The sequence below is a fragment of the Eurosta solidaginis genome, chromosome 4 (genome assembly GCF_040869045.1).
Source record: "Eurosta solidaginis isolate ZX-2024a chromosome 4, ASM4086904v1, whole genome shotgun sequence".
In the NCBI taxonomy this organism is placed as follows: domain Eukaryota; kingdom Metazoa; phylum Arthropoda; class Insecta; order Diptera; family Tephritidae; genus Eurosta; species Eurosta solidaginis.
Window position 1 is genome coordinate 188477438 of NC_090322.1, and position 26865 is coordinate 188504302.

The 26865-nt window shown below is 36.5% G+C and overlaps 1 protein-coding gene across 1 annotated transcript in view; it reads left to right on the forward strand.

Annotated features, from left to right (window-relative positions):
- Positions 1-26865, forward strand: part of LOC137250787 (uncharacterized) — an 865562-nt gene that overhangs the window by 329028 nt on the left and 509669 nt on the right. Inside the window, exon 2 of the mRNA XM_067784276.1 lies at positions 14312-14382. The gene's annotated coding sequence lies outside the window, so the exon portion shown is untranslated. The remainder of the gene's footprint in view (positions 1-14311; positions 14383-26865) is intronic.

Consider the following 26865-nt stretch of genomic DNA (forward strand, 5'->3'; position numbering starts at 1 on the left):
GAATAAATACATAGATGTTGATATAAAAAAGCACGTTCTATTACATCCAATGCACGTGTAAAATCAAATATGCACCAAGCACACATACTCAAGAAAAGACGTAAGGTGGGCGGGGCTGCCGAAAGAAGTAAAGGCGAGTAAAATCGTGCTTTCAAATAATTTAAAATTCTGAATGTGAATGCAAACGCATTTTAATATGTACGAAAATGTATGTATGCACATGTGTATGTAAATAAATATGAATAGTAAACGGTTTGGTGCATGTCCTTAAAACCTTGGCTTAGCGAAAATTTTCAACAGCTGAGACGTCAAAAAGGATAAAAATAACGAACGCAACCAAATGTTTCGTTGTTGCATTTTCTTTTATATGCATATTGAGTGCATTGCATGTTGGCGAAGTTAAATATGATATACTAGTTACGTATGTATGTGAATGTACTTGCGTTTGTATATGCATACACACAAATTTTCTCAAGGTGATTGAAGTGGAAGTCATATAACAAATGTTCGAATATAATCAACCGTACTAGTAACGCGAATATATGGCTTATATACTGCATATGAGCAGTTCCATACCAAAACACAATATATCAGATTCATACATTTTCAAGAAAACTGAAAAAATTTAGTAAAAAATTGGATGTTTTAGTTAAAACTTAATTTTGATTGATTAATCGCGGCCGCTGTGGTGTGATGGTAGCGTGCTCCGCCAATCACGCCGAAAAACCTGGGTTCACTGCCCGGGCAAAGCAACATCACAATTTTAGAAACAAGTTTTTCTAATTAGAATACAATTTTTGGAAGCGGGGCCGCCCCTCGGCAGTGTTTGGCAAGCACACCGAGTGTATTTCTGCCATGAAAAGGTCTACCGTCCCGTCAATTTGTAGGAAAAATTTAAGGAAGCAGGACGCAAATTGGAAGAGAAATCCGGCCTGAAATCACTTAGGAGGTTATTGCGCCTTACATTTATTTTTATACCTTTCATGAAAATGATATGAATCTCAAAATTGTAACTCCTTAAAGGGAAATAGATAGACCTACCAATAAGTATATCTAAATTATCAGGATGAAGAGCTGAGTTGATTTAGCTATGTCCGTCTGTCCGCCTGATCGTCTGTCTGTTTGTATACAGACTAGTCCTTCAATTTTTGAGATGTCTTGAAAAGTTTGGTGAGCGGTCATATTTAGGTGTCCGATTAGAGATTTGTCGGAACTGGCTGGATCTGACCATTATAGCATATATCCCCCCTACAACAGATTTTTCAGAAAAGAGGATTTTTATCATATCTTCCTCAATTTATCAGATTAAAGCTTCAAGCTTCACCATATGCTTTCGTATATTGCACATATTGTTGTCTGAAAAAATGGATGAGATCGGTAGTATCTGTATCCGTATATCTCCCACAACCATTGTTTAAGATAAGAAACTTTTCGCAATTTTTACACCATTTGAACAGCCAAAAGCTTCAAATTTCTCCAAATGCTTACGTTTACGTCATATATTGTTGAGATAAGTGATTCCTGGTCATAGCTATTTCATGCGGACTACAAAAAACGTAAAACATTGCATCCTCACACAAAGTACCTACCTATCTATGTTACTTCCTTTGTATTGGGTTAGTTGAATAAATAAATAAATATTTAAATAAATTCTCATTGAGCTACAAACGTGAAACTTTACACATAGGTTAGAACACCGTCACAATCCACCAAAAGAAAAAAAAAAAAAAAAACTGTTAGGTGGCGTACGAAAAATCGAACGAAACGGAGAGAATCTTGGGATTGATTTTTATGTAAGTTCTCATTGAGCTACGACTTCACAGATAGGATAAGACGCCGAGAAAATTTAAGGAAAGGAGAAAAATTCCGTTAGGTGGCGCATGGATTCAAATATTTAGATAAGAATTTGGAAATTTTGTGTTTTGAGATCGATTTTAAAGTAACTTCTCATTGATCTACAAACATGAAACCTCAGAGACTGGTTAAGACACCGTGACAAAGGAACAAAAGGAGAAAAAATTCCGTTAGGTGGCGCACGGATCGAAAAAATTAGATAATAATTTGAAATTTGAAACCGGGTTTTAAGTAACTCCTCGATGAAGGTAGAGGGGTTAAAAATTAAGAGCTTAATGCAGAGGTCCATGACAACTGATGACATAAGTTCTCATTGAGCTACAAGCGTAAAGCTTAACAGATAGGTTAATACACCGAGAAAATATAAGAAAAGGAGAAAATAAAAATAAAGTAAAAAAATTTTAAGCACCTCCTTTATATAAATGCACAAAAATCAATGAAAATGCCAGCTTATATAAAGACATAATCTTGCTAAACATTGATTTTTAAATTTTGACATAAAAATTGCAAAAATATTGATGAGAAGTAAAAATATAAAGGTGGAGCGCAATTCATTGACTAATAATATCTCCCTTCCTACTAACTTTCCAATCCAAGTAATGTGCGTTCCACTTTTATATTTTTACTTCTCATAAATATTTTTGCAATTTTTATGTCAAAATTTAAAAATCAAAGTTTAGCTAGAATATGTCTTTATATAAGCAGGCGTTTTTCGCCGATTTTTGTCCATTTATATAAAGGAAGTGCGTAAAATTTTTTAATTTAATTTTAATTTTATTTTTTCTTGATCTTAAAAATCGCTTAGGTATGTACATCTGTTCACTATACATTTCATATCTTATACAGCCGCCCATTGCCCCATTCATTAAAGGTACAAAGTCTTGGGGCAGCCGTAGATACTCCGTCTTTACTTGTTTTATTTATTAATTCAGATTATGACCCGGTTTTTCAGTACAAGTCCAACTCAGTTTGTCAGTTAAACCAGGTTTTAACTTATTTTGCAGTTTTCCGGTTTACTGTTGCTGAAGTTTAAGCTGAGCTTAAGCGGCCGATTTGGCAAGGTTATACTATAGTTGATCTATCAGTTATTCACGTTCGTTTGCAAACTGTGTCGAATATACCCGGCAAGCACTTGTGTTTGGGTACCATTTTAGCTCATGCTGATAACTAGCATACATCCAAATTCTCTAGAGTTGTTTAAAAACGGTGGCGCATCTTGAACATCAAAATGCTGTTACTTAAAAGGAAAATAAAATAATTAAAAAAATTTATAAGGTAAACGGTTTTATTGAAAACAATACTTACATTAAGTAATTAATACTAAAAGCTAGAAAATAATTAGGTAAGCCCTAAGTACTAGTCATCACACTCCTCATCAATCTAGGGCGTTTATCAGAAAATTAAATAAAAGCGTTGGGCGCGCGAAATTTCTAAAAATAATAACCTGATAAGGTACAGTTGGTCTTACTTATGACTATCAACAGAAATTTGAAGCGTCCAACGCTTTTATCGATAGCGAATTAGTATCGTCGGGCTATTGATATATTTTCGGCATGTTATCGAACCGACTAGACGCCTTTGACAAATCGTTTAAACGCTAAAACAAAAATTGTAACACACCTTTAAGAAATCGATCATTTTTTTATAATAATTCAGTCTTTTTTGATAACAAAAGCGAATCGATAACTTTTCGATAACAAAACAATAACACGCTAATAACAAATTTGCATCACTCCGATAACAAATCAATTTTTGATAAAAATTTGGTATCTTTTTGGTAAAAAATCTATAAATATTTGATATCGAATCGATAACTTTAAGAAACAAAATTATGCCATGTCACTGTAGTCTGGCCATATTGAGACTGCGCTTTGAAACACATCTAAATGATCTCAATCACAGTTCTTGTTTTAGCTTGCCGACTTAAGGTAGTCTTCTTCAATATTATCAACAGCAGTTCTATGTTTATATTTCACTAACTTAGACAACACATATTTTAAAGAAAAATATCCAACATACATATCTATGGGATTCTTCAACTATGCCCAGTCTGCACTGACTTCTGCGAATGTATCCAAATGCCTGTTAGAGCAACAAATCAGTTAAGGAACAAAATCCTTTTCATCCTCTATAGAAGCCACCCATACTTAAGAAATCCTTGAACACTTCAACTACCCCTTATACTTATTTACTTGCCATGAGCGCTTTGGGCTGGCGTGAGCCGAACACTTTCGGACATGTAAAACCACACAAATTGTAGTGACAGTAACGCCGTACACGTGACTTACGTGAGCACTAAACTGAACAAATTTTACAGGAAATTTTTTTTTTTATACGTGCGTGTATATTTATGTATTTTTGTTGTATATAACCTGAAGATATGTATGTAAATTAGGGTAGTTATTATTGAAAACAAATTTTATGAAAAAAGTCATATGAACCTTAACTGTAATGAGAGTTGAGTTTGCTAAACTTTCAAAGGAACTGTCTTAGCCCTTATAAACTTAGGCAATATTCTTGAAATTTTCCATATACATTGAATTGTTTAGAAGATATGGACGCAAAGATCACGCAAGCAGTCCCAACTGATTTGAGGACTTTGAACGCACCTGATTTTATAAATAAAAATGTATCTGTGTGTATGTCCTATGAGCGTCTAAAGTACTTAGCTGATCTTGACGAAACTTTCACAGCAGCTCCCAGATAAATTATATTGTCTTATAATAAGTGTACTCTGTATATTAGTTTGTATAGAATTTGGAAAAAGTGGGCGGTGCCATCCCCATATAAGAGACAATTTAAATTGGCAGTTTCTCCGCAATTAGAGGTAGAGGGAATAGCAAAGTGGTAGTTGAAGTGGAAGGGAGAGTGGAAGTGAGAGTGGGAGGAAAAGTGTGAGTGAAATTGGGAGTGGGAGTGGAAGGGAGAAGAATAATGAGAATATGGAAATCACACAAGAATGGGCTAGAGATCGAAAGAGAAAAAGGTGATAACTTTTCAGAGTAGTCAGAAAAATACACAAATTAACTCAAATTTCGAAATCTTAATAAAGTTGGATACAAAAAATTAAAAAATACGCATCCTTGGTTTCAACTTTCCTTGTGCGGAGTTAAAAAACATTTTTTTGAGCATCCTGTAAAAGCACCAAAATTGGGCTTTTCTCCAAGTTTTCTATATCCCCCATAATATGGCAAATTAGTAATATCTTCATTCTCATTTTATTTTAAACTATTTTTTTGATATAGTGCACGAATAATGGGTGTCGTTGTAAGAAATACCTTAAAGCGAATTGTGTTCTGAGTTAGTTCGTTTCCAGTCTTCACTCTCCATCCCTTTCTCTTATATTTTATCTTCCATATTTCTTCTTATTTTCTCCTTACTTCAACTCGCACTCCCCGCCCCGACCAAACGCCCCCGATCCCACTTCCAATTCCACTTCCACTTCCATTCCCAACCACACTCCACATTATAGATTTTTGCAATGTTAAGATTCGAACGCGAGGGCACATTTTTTCTTCTCTTATTTATACGGAGTGTTTTTACCTTGTCTTGATATCAAGGTTTGTAACCAGTCTCATCCCTTCTAATTGAGTTGTTTTGGCACCCAATACTAAATATTGATAATTCTTTATTAATTGGTGCTTAACCGTTTACACGGTTATGGCCGTTCAACAAAGCCCGACAGTCGCTTCTTTGCTGTGCTAACTGGCGCCATTTGGCCAAACCAAGGCAATCGATAACACTATAGTTGGCTATATGAAATATAAGTTTTGATTCCGATTGGAAAAAGTTTAGTCGTGTTGTACAGGGATCCCAGCTCATATTGCCTTATGCAGACTAAATATTTATTGACAGTGTGACACTCCTTAACTGTCTCTTACCCAGACGAACATATATGTGCGATATCGCCATCTATAGTGCAAACAGTCTTGGTTATAAAAAATGACAAAATAAATTTTTTGGATTTCTGAGTTTCTATAGAGCAATCTAAACTTTGACCTGAAAATTTATATGCAATATTTGAAGAAGTTTTTACAGTTTGGAGGAGTGAGATTCGTTAATCGTCAATTTAATTTATAAGGACCACCCTTATACTCACATATGCGGTTGAAATTAAATTTAGTAAAGCCAAAACTGACTTTATAAGAGTATCCATACTAGCAATGTATATGCATGTACATAAAAGTGACCTTAGTAACGTTCAGTCAGCGCTATTTAGAAACACAAAAGCAGGAAGTCATATTTGATTTTAGTATGCAGCAAACTACACCATCTACACTACCATCGTTGCCATCTGGCTGCATTACAAACAGTGTTGTTATTATGTCGTACATGATAGCCAACGACCTGTCATACATTTTGCTGGGTTTGCTTAAGTCGCACTTGCATTGCGAAACGCTTGCAGTACCTAAATACATGTACACACACATATAATATATTGCGTGAATGTACATATATTTTTCCAAATGAACACGCGCTTTGATGTTCCCATGCTTGCATATTAAACACACACACACCTGTGCATATATGCAACGGAACTTGACAAATGCTTACCGTCCAACTCAGCTATTTTGCTCACCTAACACACGACTGCAATACGCCTACATTTTGTTACAATCAGTGCATTTCACCTCCTTGCTCCGCCTCTATTTAACGATAAGTTGAGCCTTGTTTTCACGTGTCATAATAGCAGACATAGGAGCGCATGCATACGAAAAAAAAACGCACACATACACATACATACATACCCATGCTCATGCAATTAATACATATCTTAGATTTTACGTGAAATGTGCTGGTGGTATGCGATTTTTCTGGGTAATATTTGCATCCCTTCTCTATCCTCAATTTAAATGCTTACAAATGACATGTTTTGCGCTCAAATGTGTTTTTCCGTTTTTCGTTGTATTTGCTATTTTCTGTTAATTTTGTTTTTTAGCGCAAAGTGCTTCAAGTTGCGTTATGTTTGCAAAATATGCGCTCATACGCGTTTACTTCTACATACACTCAGAAATCTCCTGGGTACAAAAAGTCCTTTTTTTTATTTCATAACAAAATTTAGTATTAGTTATTATGAAAATAATAATAAGAAAAAAAAGGTAGTTTGAAGAAAGGGGTTTCGCGGTGTCCTACATAAAGGTGGGACTTGTTTCAACAAATAATTTACAATCATCACCATTAATTGGCGCTAACCATCCTAAGTGATTTTGACATTTTCTTATCAAGTCTCGCCAGCTATTCCTGTTTTGCCATAACTGACACCAATTGTAAGTATAGGTTTACGCCGATCACTTTATCGGCGGCGGCTCCGTGGGCGGCGCGCCGGTGTACGCCGGTGTTGTTACTTTAAAAAGCTTGATGTTTCTATTTAAAAAAAAAAAAAATAATATTTAGGAAAGGTTTTGTTTTTATGTATTTAAGGAATTCAACGGTTTGGCTATTTCGGAAAGTTCCGGGGTGTTTGCCTCATAATCCCTCAGATCGTTCAAAAATTTTCAGGAGTAGCTCCTTGCGGATGGATTGTCCCTCGTTCACTTACTCCAGAGAGGCTTCGAACCTAACACCGGTCTTTGGAATTGGTACTGCTGCGTCTTCTGAAAAGAAATATAGATACATAAAATGGTCACACTTTTGTCTGTATACAATCTCGTGCAAAGCGTAGTTTTACCTGGGTTAACTCCTAATAAACGTCGGGAACAAAATTTCTTTAAATCATTTGTGGCTCCTTGGCGGTCACGCACAGAAGTGACTTACGGTTGCTATTAATGGTCTATTAATACTCATGACTTTCGTGGCACAGGGCGCATCCAGTTTTTTACTACCAGTCGCTACCACGCCTCCTGGCCCTCACACCATATGCCAGCACAGAAGCTATAGGACTGCGACTTCGAACTCATACCTTCCTCGACGTCACTCTCCTAGAAGCTCTAGCTCCTAAGACTTTCTATCGGATGTTTCTGTCGCACTATGCTGCCGAGCACCAGGGAAACACCTTGAAACGTTAGGGAGTGGCAATTCGCCCAAGGATGCCGCTCTCGCAATCATAAGCAGTCTAAGTGGATGTCATTGCGTAACTCTTGGGTGAAAATCGTATAAACCTCAGTGCATCTAAACAATTAAAATTTTAAAAGGACCCTGGATAAAATTTTTAAAATGTAGACCAAAGTTTGCAGACGTTCTTGATCGCAGTATTGATTTCAATAGTCGTAGTTAAATCAAAACTATATTTTAAAATGAAAGTCGACCGATTTTAAGTTGAAAGATGTTAGCTTCTGTTTCCCGTCCTTATGATATAAGATCTCATTATGGATGCCCACGTGGGTTAAGTTTTCAGACTAGTTCGATTGTCCACTACGTTAGGGTAGTAGCACACATGGTCATTAGTTCGACTGTATTGGGAAAGCTTTTGTTTCACCACTTTGAGTGTTCTTGCGAAAGGCTAAGCCTCACCTGGTAGATATATGTGCCTACGTATTCACATTTGTAAAAGGAGCCGTAACGTGTTGGTGATATTTAAACTTGGTTGATATGCTATAATCAATGTGATTCACTCCAAGGACTAGTTTTGGATAGGGCCACCAACTTTATGAAATGTCAAACCTGGAAACTTTGGTGTTGAAGAATGAAGTGTGAAAATCAAAATTAATATTTCAAACGCTATTGTATAAAAAATAAAATAAATGTAAGGCGCGATAACCTCCGAAGAGATCTAAGGCTGAGCTTCTCTTCCAATTTGCGTCGTGCTCCTCTTGATTTTTCCCTACAAATTGGCCGGACGGGACCTACATGTTTTATGCCGACTCCGAACGGCATCTGCAAGGCAGATGAGTTTTCACTGATAGCGAAATACAATCGGAGCGCTTGCCAGACACTGCCGAGGGGTGACCCCGCTTAGAAAAATTTTCTTCTAATTGAAAAATCTTATTTCTAAAATTTTGATGTTTCTTTGCCCGGGAGTTGAACCCAGGGAATACGGTGTGATAGGCGGAGCACGCTACCACCACACCACGGTGGCCACCAATATTGTATAGTTTCGCAAATAAACAACAGAGGTTTGAATGTAAGCCCAAGTGATTTTTCAAATCCTTCTCATACGTACATACATATATCCTCAACTTAAGTATGAGGTATTAATCATTTCAGAGGAGAGTTTATGCCCCTAGAACCTACTAAAGGATTTTGCATCACTGATTTCGCTTATTCTGTCAGCAATATGCATTTTTTTTTAAAAATCGGCACCTTTTCTGGGTAATTTGTTTTTTTAACAACTTGAGGTGAATTTGAAAACATGGTCGACTTGGGTCATTTGATTTAAATTCATTGTTCTTTATAATTTTTTTGTAAAAAATATGCAAAGTGAGCATAGAGAATACAAATTTATTATATAACTTTTCTTTTAGTGTTTTCTTTTAATAACTTGGTGAATTGGGTGATGCAAATTCCGTGTTAAACTGACATCAAAAGCGCCTGTTTTTATACTCAGTTGAGCAGAGCTCACAGAGTATATTAAGTTTGATTGGATAACGGTTGGTTGTACATATATAAAGGAATCGAGATAGATATAGACTTCCATATATCAAAATAATCAGGATCGAAAAAAAATTTGATTGAGCCATGTCCGTCCGTCCGTCCGTCCGTTAACACGATAACTTGAGTAAATTTTGAGGTATCTTGATGAAATTTGGTATGTAAGTTCCTGAGCACTCATCTCAGATCGCTATTTAAAATGAATGATATCGGACTATAACCACGCCCACTTTTTCGATATCGAAAATTTCGAAAAACCGAAAAAGTGCGATAATTCATTACAAAAGACAGCTAAAGCGACGAAACTTGGTAGATGAGTTGAACTTATTACCCGGAATAGAAAATTAGTAAAATTTTGGACAATGGGCGTGGCACCGCCCACTTTTAAAGGAAGGTAATTTAAAATTTTGCAAGCTGTAATTTGGCAGTCGTTGAAGATATCATGATGAAATTTGGCAGGAACGTTACTCCTATTACTATATGTCCGATTAATAAAAATTAGCAAAATCGGAGAAGGACCACGCCCACTTTAAAAAAAAATTTTTTTTAAAGTAAAATTTTAACAAAAAATTTAATATCTTTATCTATATAAGTAAATTATGTCAACATTCAACTCCATCAATAATATGGTGCAACAAAATACAAAAATAAAAGAAAATTTCAAAATGTGCGTGGCTCCGCCCTTTTTCATTTAATTTGTCTAGGATACTTTTAACGCCATAAGTCGAACAAAAATTAACCAATCCTTTTGAAATTTGGTAGGGGCATAGATTTTATGACATTAACTGTTTTCTGTTGATGCCACGCCCAGTTTTTATACACAGTCGTCCGTCTGTCCTTCCGCATGGCCGTTAACACGATAACTTGAGCAAAAATCGACATATCTTTAATGAACTTAGTTAACGTGCTTACTTGAACTCACTTTATCTTGGTATGAAAAATGAACGAAATCCGACTATGACCACGCCCAATTTTTTGATATCGAAAATTACGAAAATTGAAAAAATGCCATAATTTTATACCAAATACGAAAAAAGGGATGAAACATGGTAAGGTAATTGGATTGTTTTATTGACGCGAAATATAACTTTAGAAAAAACTTTATAAAATGGTTGTGACACCTACCATATTAAGTAGAAGAAAATGAAAAAGTTCTGCAGGGCGAAATAAAAAACCCTTAAAATCTTGGCAGGTATTACATATATAAATAAATTAGCGGTATCCAACAGATGACGTTCTGGGTCACCCTGCTCCACATTTCGGTCGATTTCTGGAAAACGCCTTCACACCACTCCCTTTTAAAACTCTCATTAATACCTTTAATTTGATACCCATATCGTAAAAACTCATTCTAGAGTCACCCCTGGTCCACCTTTATGGCGATATCTGGAAAGTCCACCTATAGAACTAAGCCCCACTCCCTTTTAAAATGCTCATTAACCCCTTTCATTTGATACCCATATCGTGCAAACAAATTCTAGGGTCACCCCTGCTCCACCTTTATGGCGATATCTCAAAACGGCGTCCACCTATGTAACTAAGGATTACTCCCTTTTAAAATACTCATTAACACCTTTCTTTTGATACCCATATTGTACAAACAAATTCTAGGGTCACCCCTGGTCCACCTTTATGGCGATATCTCGAAATGGCGTCCACCTATGGAACTAAGGATTACTCCCTTTTAAAATACTCATTAACACCTTTCTTTTGATACCCATATTGTACAAACAAATTCTAGGGTCACCCCTGGTCCACCTTTATGGCGATATCTCGAAAATGCGACCACCTATATAACAACCACCGCTCTCTTTTAAAACCCTCATTAATACCTTTAATTTGATACTCATATCGTACAAACATATTCTAGAGTCACCCCTGGTCCACCTTTATGGCGCTATCTCGAAACGGCGTCCACCTATGGAACTAAGGATTACTCCCTTTTAAAATACTCATTAGCACCTTTCATTTGATACCCATATCGTACAAACGCATTCTAGAGTCACCCCTGGTCCACCTTTATGGTGATATCTCGAAAAGGCGACCACCTATACAACAACCACCACTCCCTTTTAAAACACTCATTAATACCTTTAATTTGATACCCATATCGTACAAACACATTCTAGAGTCACCCCTGGTTCACCTTTATGGCGATATTTCGAAACGGCATCCACCTATAGAACTAAGGCCAACTCCCTTTTAAAATACTCATTAACACCATTCGTTTAATGCCCTTATTGTACAAACAAATTCTAGGGTCACCCCTGGTCTACATTCGTGGCGATATCTTGAAACGGCGTCCACCTATGGAACTAGGGATTACTCCCTTTTAAAATACTCATTAACCCCTTTCATTTGATACCCATATCGTACAAACGCATTCTAGAGTCAACCCTGATCCACCTTTATGGCTATATCCCTAAATGGCGTTCACCTATAGAACTATGGCCCACTCCCTCATAAAATACTCTTTAATGCCTTTCATTTGATACACATTCCAGGGTTTCCCTCGGTTCATTTTCCTACATGGTTATTTTCCCTTATGTTGTCACCATAGCTCTCAACTGAGTATGTAATGTTCGGTTACACCCGAAATTAACCTTCCTTACTTGTTTTTAAATAACTATGAACAGTTAGAAAGAGTTGAATTTCGCAATTAGTTTCTTATAACTGGCAGTGATGCGCAACCCTTGATACCCCTTTCCCCCATATCCGACCAATTTTCGTCATGAGCAATAAATAGCCTAACAGTCTTAAACGAGTAGAAAATATAGTAACGCGCCGGACGGCGCCGCTGCCGCCCCCGTGCCGATATTTTTGACATTCGGCGGTGGCGGCGCGTTTATCGGCGGCGTATATTTCTAATTGGAAGCACCAAGGAAGTTAAAGTCTTCCTCCACCTGTCCCTCCTAACTCATTAGTGATCTCCCCACTCCACTGCTTCCAAAATAGAGTGTATACTGCATAACTTGACTTAGTTGCATTATCGTCGTATTTGCTCATTCAGCCAGGGAGCGGAACTGTTATTCCATTTATCATAAGAGTCATCCAGAAAAAACTATTTCCCCAATTAGATTTTTTAGTTCGAACGCAATTGTTAAATCCGTATGTATGATGGCAGAAATACACTCGGAGTGTTTGCTAAATATTGCCTAAGGGCGCTCCGCTTAGAAAAGTTTTCTTAACTTATGTCTAAAATTTTTGATGTTGCTTTGCCCGGGGCGTGAACCCCGCGATCTTCGGTGTGGCAAGCGGAGCACGCTACCACCACACCACGGCGCACAGTGGAATTTTTGCTTCGTTTAGACGCGAAAAAGTAAACATTTTCAAGTCATTTTTTGTTTGTGTTGAATACAGTTTGTTTTTAAAATGTCCACAATATATAACGGTAATTATCATTTATTATAATTATTGTTCTTCATTGAATAATCTGCTGTCAAACTGTGAGTTGTTGATGACGTGCTAAGTAGTTCAGTTTACAGAAGTGAAATAACGCGTGGTATAAAATTAAATAAAACTTTGTTGTGAAACAAAAGCTTTTAGACCACGTGTGTACTGTTTTCGGGCGGGAGGAAATAGAGACGAGGGATTGTATGATGAATTCTGCAGTAAAGTTCGAATTTTTTTATCAAACTTTGTATGAGATGGATTCAAGTGATTTACACCAAAGTTAATTTTCTTGGAAAGTTCGCTTCATGGTTTGAAGAAGATAAGAAATTTAAATATAGGTATGTTTAATTATGAACAAAAGAACAAGATAAGGCTATAAGAAAGTTTTTGTTTGGGGTAAATTTAAAATTTTTGGAAGGGGGTTCAATCCCCCAAACCCACCACCCCTTCGCCTATCCTCACTGGAGGGGGGCAAAGCGTACAAACATATACACTTGGAATGAATGAAATGTATTAATTTTTCAGTGAGTTATTAATTTTTCGCGGCCACTGTGCGGCCGCCGCAGGAATTCAGGAAACTGAAATCAAATAATGGTGTATCGTCGATTGTTCGAATAACTGCGCATTGTCGACTATTTTAATAATCGTGACTAAAAAATGTTAAAAGGCTTGCATTTTGTGGTAGAAAACAACTTGTAAAGTCCACTTTCAGTATGGCAAGTTATCTTTTTAATGCGGAGATTAGTGTCAAAAATACTTAAACCGCTCTTGTCATTCTGAATTAAAAAAAAAGTGGCGTAAGCGAAAATTTGCACTATTATTTATTACAAACTTCTTCGTGCGGCGCTTTTTCTGTGCTTGGAATATTTTTTAAAATTAAAAATAATCTTAATATCGTATCTCAGTGGACATTTTTTCGATTTTCAACATCACCGGTGGTGTGGTGGCAGCGTGCTCCGTCTACTACACCGAGGGTCCTGGGTTCAACTACAGGGCAAAGTTACATAAAAAATTTTGAAACATGTAAGTTCCATTCGCCAATACGTAGGAAAAATTTGAAGGAGCACGTTGCAAATTGGAAGAGAACTCGTTAAAAATTTGATGGTTTTTACTTTTAAGTTTAAAAAAAATTAGGTATAAATTTTAAGGCAGTTTGTAACTATTGCGAATTCCCAAACTAAACACAAAAATATCAAATTTATTTATAAATGAAATAAAAGGCTTGTACCTTTCTAATTTCTGAGGAAGATATTTTCGAGAATTCTTACAGAAAATAAATTGAATAGGTGGTTTGAAGAACTTCAGGTTTGAGATTTGTAAATATTTAGACCTTTATTGTGAAAGAGAACAAAGTTTTTTTTTGCTTTATTAAATGTGACCCTAACCTACTACTTGTGGTTGCTCGGTTGTATAGAAAATGGGTTTACAACTTTTTTCGACCCACCCATAATTATAACCGATATTTGTAATTTTTAAGTTGCAAACAAAAAAATAAAACAATCAAACTGTTGAATATTTTTTTTACATATTTTTTCAGAAAATTCACCAAAAACCAACAAATTAAGAAAAACAATTTTTGGCAAGACGAGTCTTAATGAAAAGTTTCAGGTATGTAAACTGTTTGATCCGTATTTATAATATGACATGCTTATACACAAAAGTATGCGACAACATGTAACCAGGCGTTCAACCTACTACTTATATTTTCTACAGGGTTGTTCGGGATACTTTTTTTTTAATTTTTAATTTTTGCTGTTTTATTTATTACTATTCAACTGGTATGAAAAAATTAAAAATTCCGTACGATTAGTCAGTTTGGGAAATTTTTTCGGGTGTACATTTATGGACGTACAGGTGTGCTTGCAACCGAATTGGTTACAAGGTGTTTCTAATGTGTTTCGCCACAATGTTGCTTTCATCCATACTCACACACACACATGCGAACACTTGCGCATAAACCAAAAACGTTTTTATGTTAAAATCGTTCATATTGTGGCGCGTTTTGAATTACTTGTGTTTTTTTTTTTGATCTAATTTAAAAATTGGCGCAGTCTACATTACATTCGTGCATGCATAGCGCCTGTTACCCTAGGCGTATACGTAATATTTATGTTTATTATGCTTTGCGAATGTTGACTGGCGACATTAAACTTGTGAAAAGTGTTCAACAAATATGTTGAAGTTTTCTCACAAAAGCATATAAAATTGTATATTTAATAAGGTATTTTGTGGGTATTTAGTAAAGTTAACGTATATTACTTTTGACATAAGTAAGTGCACACACATATACTGTACATATAACGATTGAATATAACAACCACATTTTGGTTGATTTTTGTGGCGGTGATGTGCAATATTGCAATAGTGCAACGATTGAGTAATATTGCCTGTCTATGTACATATATTCTCTTGAGTTTGAATATTTGCGAAGCTTTGCCAGATAAAGTTATTAAGCGATAATATATGTCGGTGTAGATGGCCATTTGGCTAATATAGATGAAGTACCATTAACCATATACTAGCACGAAGTTTTCGGGGATGATTACATATGAGCAGAAACGAAAAGGATGGGAAGGAAAGGGAAAGGAAAGGAAAAGAAAGGAAAGGAAAAGAAACGAAAAGAAAAGAAAATAAAAAAAGGGAAAGGAAATGAAATGAAAAGAAGGGAAAAGAAAAGGAAAGGAAGGGAAAGGAAAGGAAAGAAAAGAAAAGAAAAGAAAAGAAAAGAATAGGAAAAAAAGAAGAGAAAAGAAAAAAAAGGTAAGGAAAGGAAAGGAAAGGAAAGGAAAAGAAAAGGAAAAGAAGGGAAAGGAAAGGAAAGGGAAGAAAAGGAAAGTAGTGCACTATAATATTAACACAAATCAAGTAAAAGTGTCTAAGTTCGGGTGTAACCGAAAAATTATATACTCAGCGTGAGCTTCAATTGTACATTTCATTTCAGATAATTTACTTTTATACATAATACGTGGCATCTCCCCATTTTTTCTTACAATAAAACTTGATAAAATGTAAATTTTTTGCCGGCTCAAGGTCTAAAAACCCAATTGAAAAACAAAGTGTTTCGGTTTTTTATGCCAATCAATTTCGGCTACACTGCGGTAACATTCCTCAGGGCCACTGAAGACAACATAAAAACAGTGGCCCTGAGGAAGGTTACCGCAGTGTAGCCGAAATATATTGGCATAAAAAACCGAAAAACTTTGTTTTTCAATTGGGTTTTTAGACCTTGAGCCGGCAAAAAATCAATATTTGATCAAAACAGGTCGCTAAAATCATCAATGTAAAACTTGATAAGTGAAACATCATTGATTCAAAACTATTTTCTATTGCTAAGTTCTTACTTATTATTCTGGCCTACGACCCTTTTAAACTTGTTTTATATCTAAGTTGCCGTAGTCTTTAACCGATCCCGCCCATTTTTACTAGAAATATTTTCTGCTATAAGGAAAATATTTGTACACAATTTCATTACGGTATGTTAATTTTTCTTCGGGTTATGGCTCCCGAAACACAGATAATTTCTTAGTCAGAAAAGGGGCGGTGCCACGCCCATTTTCAAACATTTTAATGTTTTCCAATTTAGTGTTATAATTCAATTTAAGAAGTAAAATTCTCTTGATACAAAGCTCTTTCTCGCTAAGATATAGTTTATTATTTTCTTTTGCGACCCTTTTAAAAATCTTTTATATAAAAGTCGGCGTGGTTTTTAACCGATCTCGTCCATTTTTTCTAGAAATATTTCCTGCTATAGGGAAAATCTGTGTTCCCAACTTTATTACGATCCGTTAATTTTTCTTCGAGTTATGGCTCCCGAAACATAGAAAATTGCTTAGTTATAAAAGGGGCCGTACCACGCCCATTTTTTTAAATTTTAAGTTTTTCCTATTTATTGTTATAAATCCACTTGGGAAATGAAATACCATTGATATAAAGCCCGTTTTTGCAAGTATACATTTATATACAAGTGGGCATTTTTTTTTAACCGATTTCGTTAATTTTTTTCAAAGCATTCCTTATAGTAAAGGCAACCTCTCTGCCGAATTTTGTTACGATAGGTTTAACGATTTTTGATATATGATTAATAATATTTGTAAAATTGATTTCATCACAAATGGGCGGTGCCACGCATATTTTAAAATTTTTTCACATGCCAAATTTTAACATTCTAAGTGTATTATTTACTAAATAATCAGGTTTTTTGTGTTTTCCAAAATGTTATATATATAAAAAGTGGGCGTGGTTATCATACGATTTCGCTCATTTTCAATAACAATCTATTCTAGGCCCAGATAAGCTCGTGTACCAAATTTGGTGAAGATATCTCAATATTTACTCAAGGTATCGTGTTAACGGACAGACGGACAGACATGCGGACGGACAGACGGACATGGCTCAATCAAATTTTTTTTCGATACCGATGATATTGATATATGGAATTCTATATCAATCTCGATTCTGTGCAAAGCACGCTGAGTATAAAAACAAACCCTACATAACTCCAGGTTCGATCCGTGCTCAAGGCCAGAACACTAATTTTTATGATAATTATTGTTTTTTTTTAGTTTTCTATATTTGAAAAATAATCTTTAATTTGGGAATAGAAGATAGAAAAATTTCCAGACAACCCCTATAGCTGCGCAGATAGATCCAATCTGAAAGTTGCAAAGCCTTCATCATCAGTACGCTTTAGACACCCTGCGCAGACAATTTACCTACACAGCGTTGGTAGGTTGGACTGATATTTTGCTATTTCTATTTCTCTTTAACAACGATATTTAGCCAGCGTTGCTCCATCTATTGAAAAGTACTTATAATGCTGGATTTGCCTGGAGTTACACATTAACTACTTTTGAATATTTCCGTGTGCTTTTGTTTTATTAACAATTTTTTTCATACTCAGCTGAGCAGAGCTCACAGAGTATATTAATTTTGTTCGCATAACGGTAATTCGTAACGGTATAAATTAATCGAGATAGATATAGACTTCTATATATCAAAATGATCTGGGCGAAGAAAAACAAGTAAGGAAGGTTAAGTTCGGGTGTAACCGAACATTACATACTCAGTTGAGAGCTATGGTGACAACATAAGGGAAAATAACCATGTAGGAAAATGAACCGAGGGAAACCCTGGAATGTGTTTGTATGCCATGTGTATCAAAGGAAAGGCATTAAAGAGTATTTTATTAGGGAGTGGGCCATAGTTCTATAGGTGGACGCCATTTAGAGATATATCCATAAAGGTGGATCAGGGTTGACTCTAGAATGCGTTTGTACAATATGGGCATCAAACGAATGGTGTTAATGAGTATTTTAAAATGGAGTGGGCCTTAGTTCTATAGGTGGACGCCGTTTCGAGATATCGCCACAAAGGTGGACCAGGGGTGACCCTAGAATTTGTTTGTACAATATGGGCATCAAACGAATGGTGTTAATGAGTATTTTAAAAGGGAGTGGGCCTTAGTTCTATAGGTGGACGCCGTTTCGAAATATCGCCATAAAGGTGGACCAGTGGTGACTCTAGAATGTGTTTGTACGGTATGGGTATCAAATTAAAGGTATTAATGAGGGTTTTAAAAGGGAGTGGTGGTTGTTGTATAGGTGGTCGCCTTTTCGAGATATCGCCATAAAGGTGGGCCAGGGGTGACTCTAGAATGCGTTTGTACGATATGGGTATCAAATGAAAGGTGTTAATGAGTATTTTAAAAGGGAGTAATCCTTAGTTCCATAGGTGGAAGCCGTTTCGAGATATCGCCATAAAGGTGGAGCAGGGATGGCCCTAGAATATGTTTGTACAATATGGGTATCAAACGAAAGGTGTTAATGAGTATTTTAAAAGGGAGTGGGCCTTAGTTCTATAGGTGGACGCCGTTTCGAAATATCGCCATAAAGGTGGACCAGGGGTGACTCTAGAATGTGTTTGTACGATATGGGTATCAAATTAAAGGTATTAATGAGGGTTTTAAAAGTGAGTGGTGGTTGTTGTATAGGTGGTCGCGTTTTCGAGATATCGCCATAAAGGTGGACCAGGGGTGACCCTAGAATTTGTTTGTATAATATGGGTATCAAAAGAAAGGTGTTAATGAGTATTTTAAAAGGGAGTAATCCTTAGTTCCATAGGTGGACGCCGTTTCGAGATATCGCCATAAAGGTGGGTCAGGGGTGACTCTAGAATTCGTTTGTGCAATATGGGTATCAAACGAAAGGAGTTAATGAGTATTTTAAAATGGAGTGGGCCTTCGTTCTATAGGTGTTCGCCTTTTCGAGATATCTCCATAAAGGTGGACAAGGGGTGACTTTCGAATGAGTTTGTACGATATGGGTATCAAATTAAAGGTATTAATGAGAGTTTTAAAAGGGAGTGGTGTGAAGGCGTTTTCCAGAAATCGACCGAAATGTGGAGCAGGGTGACCCAGAACGTCATCTGTTGGATACCGCTAATTTATTTATATATGTAATACCTGCCAAGATTTTAAGGGTTTTTTATTTCGCCCTGCAGAACTTTTTCATTTTCTTCTACTTAATATGGTAGGTGTTACAACAATTTTATAAAGTTTTTTCTAAAGTTATATTTCGCGTCAATAAAACAATCCAATTACCTTACCATGTTTCATCCCTTTTTTCGAATTTGGTATAGAATTATGGCATTTTTTTCATTTTTCGTAATTTTCGATATCGAAAAAGTGGGCGTGGTCATAGTCGGATTTCGTTCGTTTTTCATACCAAGATAAAGTGAGTTCAAGTAAGCACGTGAACTAAGTTCATTAAAGATATGTCGATTTTTACTCAAGTTATCGTGTTAACGGCCATGCGGAAGGACAGACGGACGACTGTGTATAAAAACTGGGCGTGGCATCAACCTATTTCGCCCATTTTCACAGAAAACAGTTAACGTCATAAAATCTATGCCCCTACCAAATTTCTAAAGGATTGATTAATTTTTTTCGACTTATGGCATTAAAAGTATCCTAGACAAATTAAATGAAAAAGGGCGGAGCCACGCCCATTTTGAAATTTTCTTTTATTTTTGTATTTTGTTGCACCATATCATTACTGGAGTTGAATGTTGACATAATTTACTTATATACTGTAAAGATATTAAATTTTTTGTTAAAATGTGACTTTCAAAAAATTTTTTTTTTAAAGTGGGCGTGGTCCTTCTCCGATTTTGCTAATTTTTATTAAGCGTACATATAGTAATAGGTGTAACGTTCCTGCCAAATTTCATCATGATATCTTCAACGACTGCCAAATTACAGCTTGCAGAACTTCTAAATTACTTTCTTTTAAAAGTAGGCGGTGCCACGCCCATTGTTCAAAATTTTACTAATTTTCTATTCTGCGTCATAAGCTCAACTCATCTACCAAGTTTCGTCGCTTTAGCTGTCTGTTGTAATGAATTAACGCACTTTTTCGGTTTTTCGAAATTTTCGATATCGAAAAAGTGGGCGTGGTTATAGTATCGATATCGGGTTCATTTTAAATAGCGATCTGAAATGAGTGCTCAGAAATCTACATACCAAATTTCATCAAGATACCTCAAAATTTACTCAAGTTATCGTGTTAACGGACGGACGGACGGACGGACGGACGGACATGGCTCAATCAAATTTTTTTTCGATCCTGATTATTTTGATATATGGAAGTCTATATCTATCTCGATTCCTTTATATATGTACAACCAACCGTTATCCAATCAAACTTAATATACTCTGTGGGCTCTGCTCAACTGAGTATAAAAATCAACTCATTTAGCCATGTCCGTCCGTCCGTCTGTCCGTCTGTCCGTAAACACGATAACTTGAGTAAATTTTGAGGTATCTTTATGAAATTTGGTATCTCGGTTCCTGGGCATTTATCTCAGATCGCTTTTTCAAATGAACGAAATCGGACTATAGTCACGCCCACTTTTTCGATATCGAAAATTTCGAAAAACCGAAAAAGTGCGATAATTCATTACCAAAGACGGATAAAGCGATGAAACTTGGTAGGTAGGTTGACCTTATGACGCAGAATATAAAATTAGTAAAATTTTGGACAATGGGCGTGGCGCCGCATACTTTTAAAAGAAGGTAATTTAAAAGTTTAACAAGCTGTAATTTAGCAGTCGTTGAAGATATCACGATGAAATTCGGCAGCAACGTTACTCCTGTTCCTATATGTGCGCTAAATAAAAATTAGCAAAATCGGATGACGAACACGCCCCCTTTTTAAAAAAAAATTAAATTCAAATTTTAACAAAAAATTGAATATCTATACAGCACATAAGTAAATTATGTCAACATTCAACTTCAGTAATGATATGGTGCAACAAAATACAAAAATAAAAGAAAATTTCAAAATGGGAGTGGCTCCGTCCTTTTTCATTTAGTTTGTCTAGAATACTTTTAGTGCCCTAAGTCGAACAAAAATTTACCAATCCTTGTGAAATTTGGTAGGGGCATAGATTCTATGCCGATAACTGTTTTCTGTGAAAATGGAGGAAAACAGTTGAAGCCACGCCCCGTTTTTATACACAGTCGGCCGTCTGTCTTTCCGCTCGGCCGTTAACACGATAACTTGAGCAAAAATCGATATATCTGTTCGTAGTATTACGTATATATATAAATTAGCGGTACCCGACAGATGATATTCTGGGTCACCTTCACACATAAAACTAAGGCCAACTCCCTTTTAAAATACTCATTATCACCTTTAATTTGATTCCCATATCGTACAAACACATTCTAGAGTCACCCATGGTCCACCTTTATGGCGATATCTCGAAAAGGCCTCAACCAATAGAACTTAGGCGCACTCCCTTTTAAAATACTCATTAACACCTTTCATTTGATAGCCACATCATACAAACACATTCCAGGGTTACCCTAGGTTCATTTTCCTACCTGGTGATTTTCCTTTATTTTGTCTCCAAAGCTCTCAGCTGAGTATGTAATATTCGGTTACACCCGAACTTAGCCTTCCTTACCACCAATTGATAAAAAATCCCAAAAGTTCAATGTTATGGCAATTTGCTGGTAAAATATGGTTGGTAGAGAGGAATAGAAGTAACAATTTATCAGTTCCACCCATCAACGCTGTGTAGCTAAATAGTCAGTTTAGTATGCCTAAAGCGTGCGGATAATGAAGGCTTAGCAACCTTCGAATTGTCCCTATCTGCGCAGCTATGGCAAAAATAAAAAATAATTTTTTTATTATAGAAAAAAAGCATTTTCATTTAAATTATTGTTCTGGCCTGGAGCTTCATTCGAAGATGGAATCTTTTATCAATAGGCCGATAAAAAAAACATTTGCATAAATAGTTTTAGGTCTGAAGTCCTTGAGTTTTTTTATAACACTTCTTGTTGGATTTCAGGAAAATATACCACCCTGTTTCATCTCATATTTATAAGATTTCGCCTCAATTAATAACACCCTAACTTCAACCACGTTCTCCCTGATGCCCAATTAGTTTGGCATGTATTCAAAATTAGGATTCAGCTGGAACCGCCTGAATCCACTTAACTTGTGGATGTGTCAAAAATCGTGTGCAAATCTTACAACCTTAGGCTAAAACCTTTTCGCCTATCGCTAACAAGGTAGGACTTAATTCTAATTTTAATCTTAAGAAGACGACTATTCTGACTGAACGCTGTCTTCCGGCGTGACATGTTTGTAAACTAGGCCTCGTCAGTGATAGCAGACCTCGAAAGCACATGCTGCAGGTGAAAACGATAGGCGTGTCTTTTGCTCGCTATACTATGACCCTAGCTAATAAAAATGAAAGTCTGGGATCACATCGAGAAGCAGCATGTAGCATAGGCGCTAGAAAGCGTCAAGTATTTGCCTATATAACCGAGTTAGCTTATGAAAAAGGTCCTGGTTTTTGATTGTTTTTCAGATTGGTGGTTGAAAAAACTTCTAGTAGTACTAAGAACTTATTCCGTCTACGTGAGGTCCTCCTGCAAGTTCAACTGATCTTACCCTCTCTCAACTTCAAGCCAGTTTATGTTATTGAATTCAAGCGGTTTCCAAGTAAAACCAAACTTGATGAACAATTGACACGAATTTAATTGCATTGTTCCCCTTTCGGATTGCATCAGCAGCTAAATGCTAAATCAGTTCAAACACCATTATGAATATAAGTATGCTAGCACGCACATACCGCGTTACGAGCGTAAAGAGTATGTAATTTCATAACGTTTATAGTTTTAATATGCAATGCCGGTTCGAAACTCGTTGTTTGATGTCAAGGATTTAACTGTCGAATAAAAAGAAAAACAAAGCCGTGAAATGTTTTAAAACTTCAAGAAAGCATACACATATATTGAATAAAAAATATGCTACCACATTAATACAAATATTCACATCTAGTAGGATATATATTACATAGCCACAAATACCCGCATATGTGTTCACCCCACATATGGTTGCAGACCCACTAAGCACTTCCTCTTATATGATGTTTATTTTATCTTGGTTCTCTATTAAAAGCTTTGTGCTTCTATCACGTTTCACACTTAAAAACCTTATTAAAATTTATTTTCTACTTAACTGAAGATTTGAGACCAGATTTTTACTTCATTTCTTCCCAAACTGTTGTTTGCTGTCTCAAGTATGGAGATCCTTTTTTACTTCCTTTATACATGATTCGTTTCATGTATTTCAGTAAAAAATTGAGGAATCTTGCAATCTATTTTTGCGTAGCTACTGGGAAGCTACAGTCTTGAAACTTGGAACACACATTAAACCCCTATGACCAGAGCTGAAGAATGGGAACAAATACCAATTCACACTTTGAATATGAATGCAAAAAAAAATTTCCATCGCAATCACATATGCCCTGCATATAAATTCGATTCATATGAAAGTGACTGAGTTTCATAAGAAAGTGCAAAGTAGAAGCACTTCCAAAGCACTTCGGCATGATATTCAAATTTACAACAAATTGACAAAAAAACATTTTTCAAAAATATTGTAGCACTGAGAAAAATCTTAATTCAAAATTTATTCATTAAGGGCACCATCAAAATTCTTTAAACATTTGAAATAATGTAGTTTGATAAGATGAGATTGAGATGTAGATGGTTACCGCGAAGAAAAGTGTCAAGGCGTGGTATAAAAGAGGGGAAGGGGTGAAGAGAGGAAGTGGATGAGGGATAGGTGGGGAAGGGGTAACTGTTTAAAGTGCAAATTTTAACCAATATGGCTTATAATTTTAATTAAACCGTCAATCTATTTTTAAAAGAATTATTCATATATATACATATATATATATATGTACTAGCAGACCCGGCAGACGTTGTTCTGCCCTAAATTTGGCCTATCTGCATACATTTTAATAATCTTTTTCCGTCTAACTCTGCCCTACCCCTCTACACTTTTTTTTAATCTTTTTATTCACTCCTCCCTCCGTCTTTTTCGCTTCATCACCATATTCGTCTCATTCTATCTCTTTCTCAGTCTCCTTCTCTCTTTTCTCTTCTCTCAAGTTTTTCTCCTTCTTCTTCATCTCTTAATGCCAGTCCCAGAGGGTGGTATGTATTTTGTTCCAGTACCATTCCAAGTCTCATTCCCCCTCCGAGTTTCAGTCTCAGTCCCAGTCCTAGCCCTAATCCCAGTCCCAATCCGTCTCTGGTTTACTTCCCGGAAAAAAGCATCGTAGGACGTATGTAAATAGGTATGTTGGTATTATTAATTCTTGTCTTTATTTCGGCTTCGCATGCATATTTATCAGTTTTGCCAGGTTGATGCGACTAAACCGAATATCACAATGAACTTTAGAGCTCTCAGCAACAGCTTTCATTTGAAATCCATAATACACACACATTCATATCCAGGTCCACGTTATGGCCTACATCTCGAGACCCTAGTCACCCAGCGGCATAAAACTTACTCTGTACTAAATCACATATCAACAGCTTTCATTTGAAATCCATAATACACACACATTCATATCCAGGTCCACGTTTTGGCCTACATCTCGAGACCCTAGTCACCCAGCGGCATAAAACTTACTCTGTACTAAATCACACATCAACAGCTTTCATTTGAAATCCATAATACACACACATTCATATCCGGGTCCACGTTTTGGCCTACATCTCGAGACCCTAGTCACCAAGCGGCATAAAACTTACTCTGTACTAAATCACACATCAACAGCTTCAATGTGATACCCATGATGTAAAAACACATCCTAGTGTTACCCTCATCCACGTTTTGGCCTATATCTCGAGACCCTATTCACCAATAGGCATGAAAACTTACTTACTTACTTAATTGGCGCTTAACCGTCTAAACCGTTATGGCCGTCCAAGGTATAAAACTACCCTGTACTCAAGCACTCATCAACAGCTTCAATTTGATACCCACAAAGTAAAAGCATTGTCTAGGCGTTCACGGGCCCACGTTTGGCCTATACCTCCAGAGCCTAGTCACCCAGGGGTATGAAAATTATCCTGTACTATAGCACTCATCAACAGTTTTCATTTGCTATCCATATTGTATAAACACATTCTAGGGGTACCCGGTCCACGTTTTGGGCTATATCTCGAGACCCTAGCCTCCCAGTTGTATGAAAATTATCCTGTACTATAGCACTCATCAACAGCTTTCATTTGATATCCATATTGTATAAACACATTCTAGGGGTACCCGGGTCCACGTTTTGGGCTATATCTCGAGACCTTAGCATCCCAGTTGTATGAAAATGATCCTGTACTATAGCACTCATCAACAGCTTTCATTTGATATCCATATTGTATAAACACATTCCAGGGGTACCCGAGTCCACGTTTTGGGCTATATCTCGAGACCCTAGCCTCCCAGTTGTATGAAAATGATCCTGTACTATAGCACTCATCAACAGCTTTCATTTGATATCCATATTGTATAAACACATTCTAGGGGTACCCGGGTCCACGTTTTGGGCTATATCTCGAGACCCTAGCATCCCAGTTGTATGAAAATGATCCTGTACTATAGCACTCATCAACAGCTTTCATTTCATATCCATATTGTATAAACACATTCTAGGGGTACCCGGGTCCACGTTTTGGGCTATATCTCGAGACCCTAGCATCCCAGTTGTATGAAAATGATCCTGTACTATAGCACTCATCAACAGCTTTCATTTGATATCCATATTGTATAAACGCATTCTAGGGGTACCCGGGTCCACGTTTTGGGCTATATTTCGATACCCTAGCCTCCCAGTTGTATGAAAATGATCCTCTACTATAGCACTCCTCAACAGCTTTCATTTGATATCCATATTGTATAAACACATTCTAGGGGTACCCGGGTCCACGTTTTGGGCTATATCTCGAGACCTTAGCATCCCAGTTGTATGAAAATGATCCTGTACTATAGCACTCATCAACAGCTTTCATTTGATATCCATATTGTATAAACACATTCCAGGGGTACCCGAGTCCACGTTTTGGGCTATATCTCGAGACCCTAGCCTCCCAGTTGTATGAAAATGATCCTGTACTATAGCACTCATCAACAGCTTTCATTTGATATCCATATTGTATAAACACATTCTAGGGGTACCCGGGTCCACGTTTTGGGCTATATCTCGAGACCCTAGCATCCCAGTTGTATGAAAATGATCCTGTACTATAGCACTCATCAACAGCTTTCATTTCATATCCATATTGTATAAACACATTCTAGGGGTACCCGGGTCCACGTTTTGGGCTATATCTCGAGACCCTAGCATCCCAGTTGTATGAAAATGATCCTGTACTATAGCACTCATCAACAGCTTTAATTTGATATCCATATTGTATAAACACATTCTAGGGGTACCCGGATCCACGTTTCGGCCTATATCTCGAGACCCTAGTCACCCAGGAGTATGAAAATTATCCTGTACTATAGCACTCATCAACGGCTTTCATTTCATATCCATATTGTATAAACACATTCTAGGGGTACCCGGGTCCACGTTTTGATCTCAAGACCCTAGGCACGTAGCGAAAAAAAGGTAGACGTTGGGCGATTCTCAGACCTACCAAATATGCTCAAAAAATTTCATTTCGGAGGAGTTAAGCCTCTAAAACCATGACAGAAGAATTTTATATATTAGACTGTTTTGAGTATT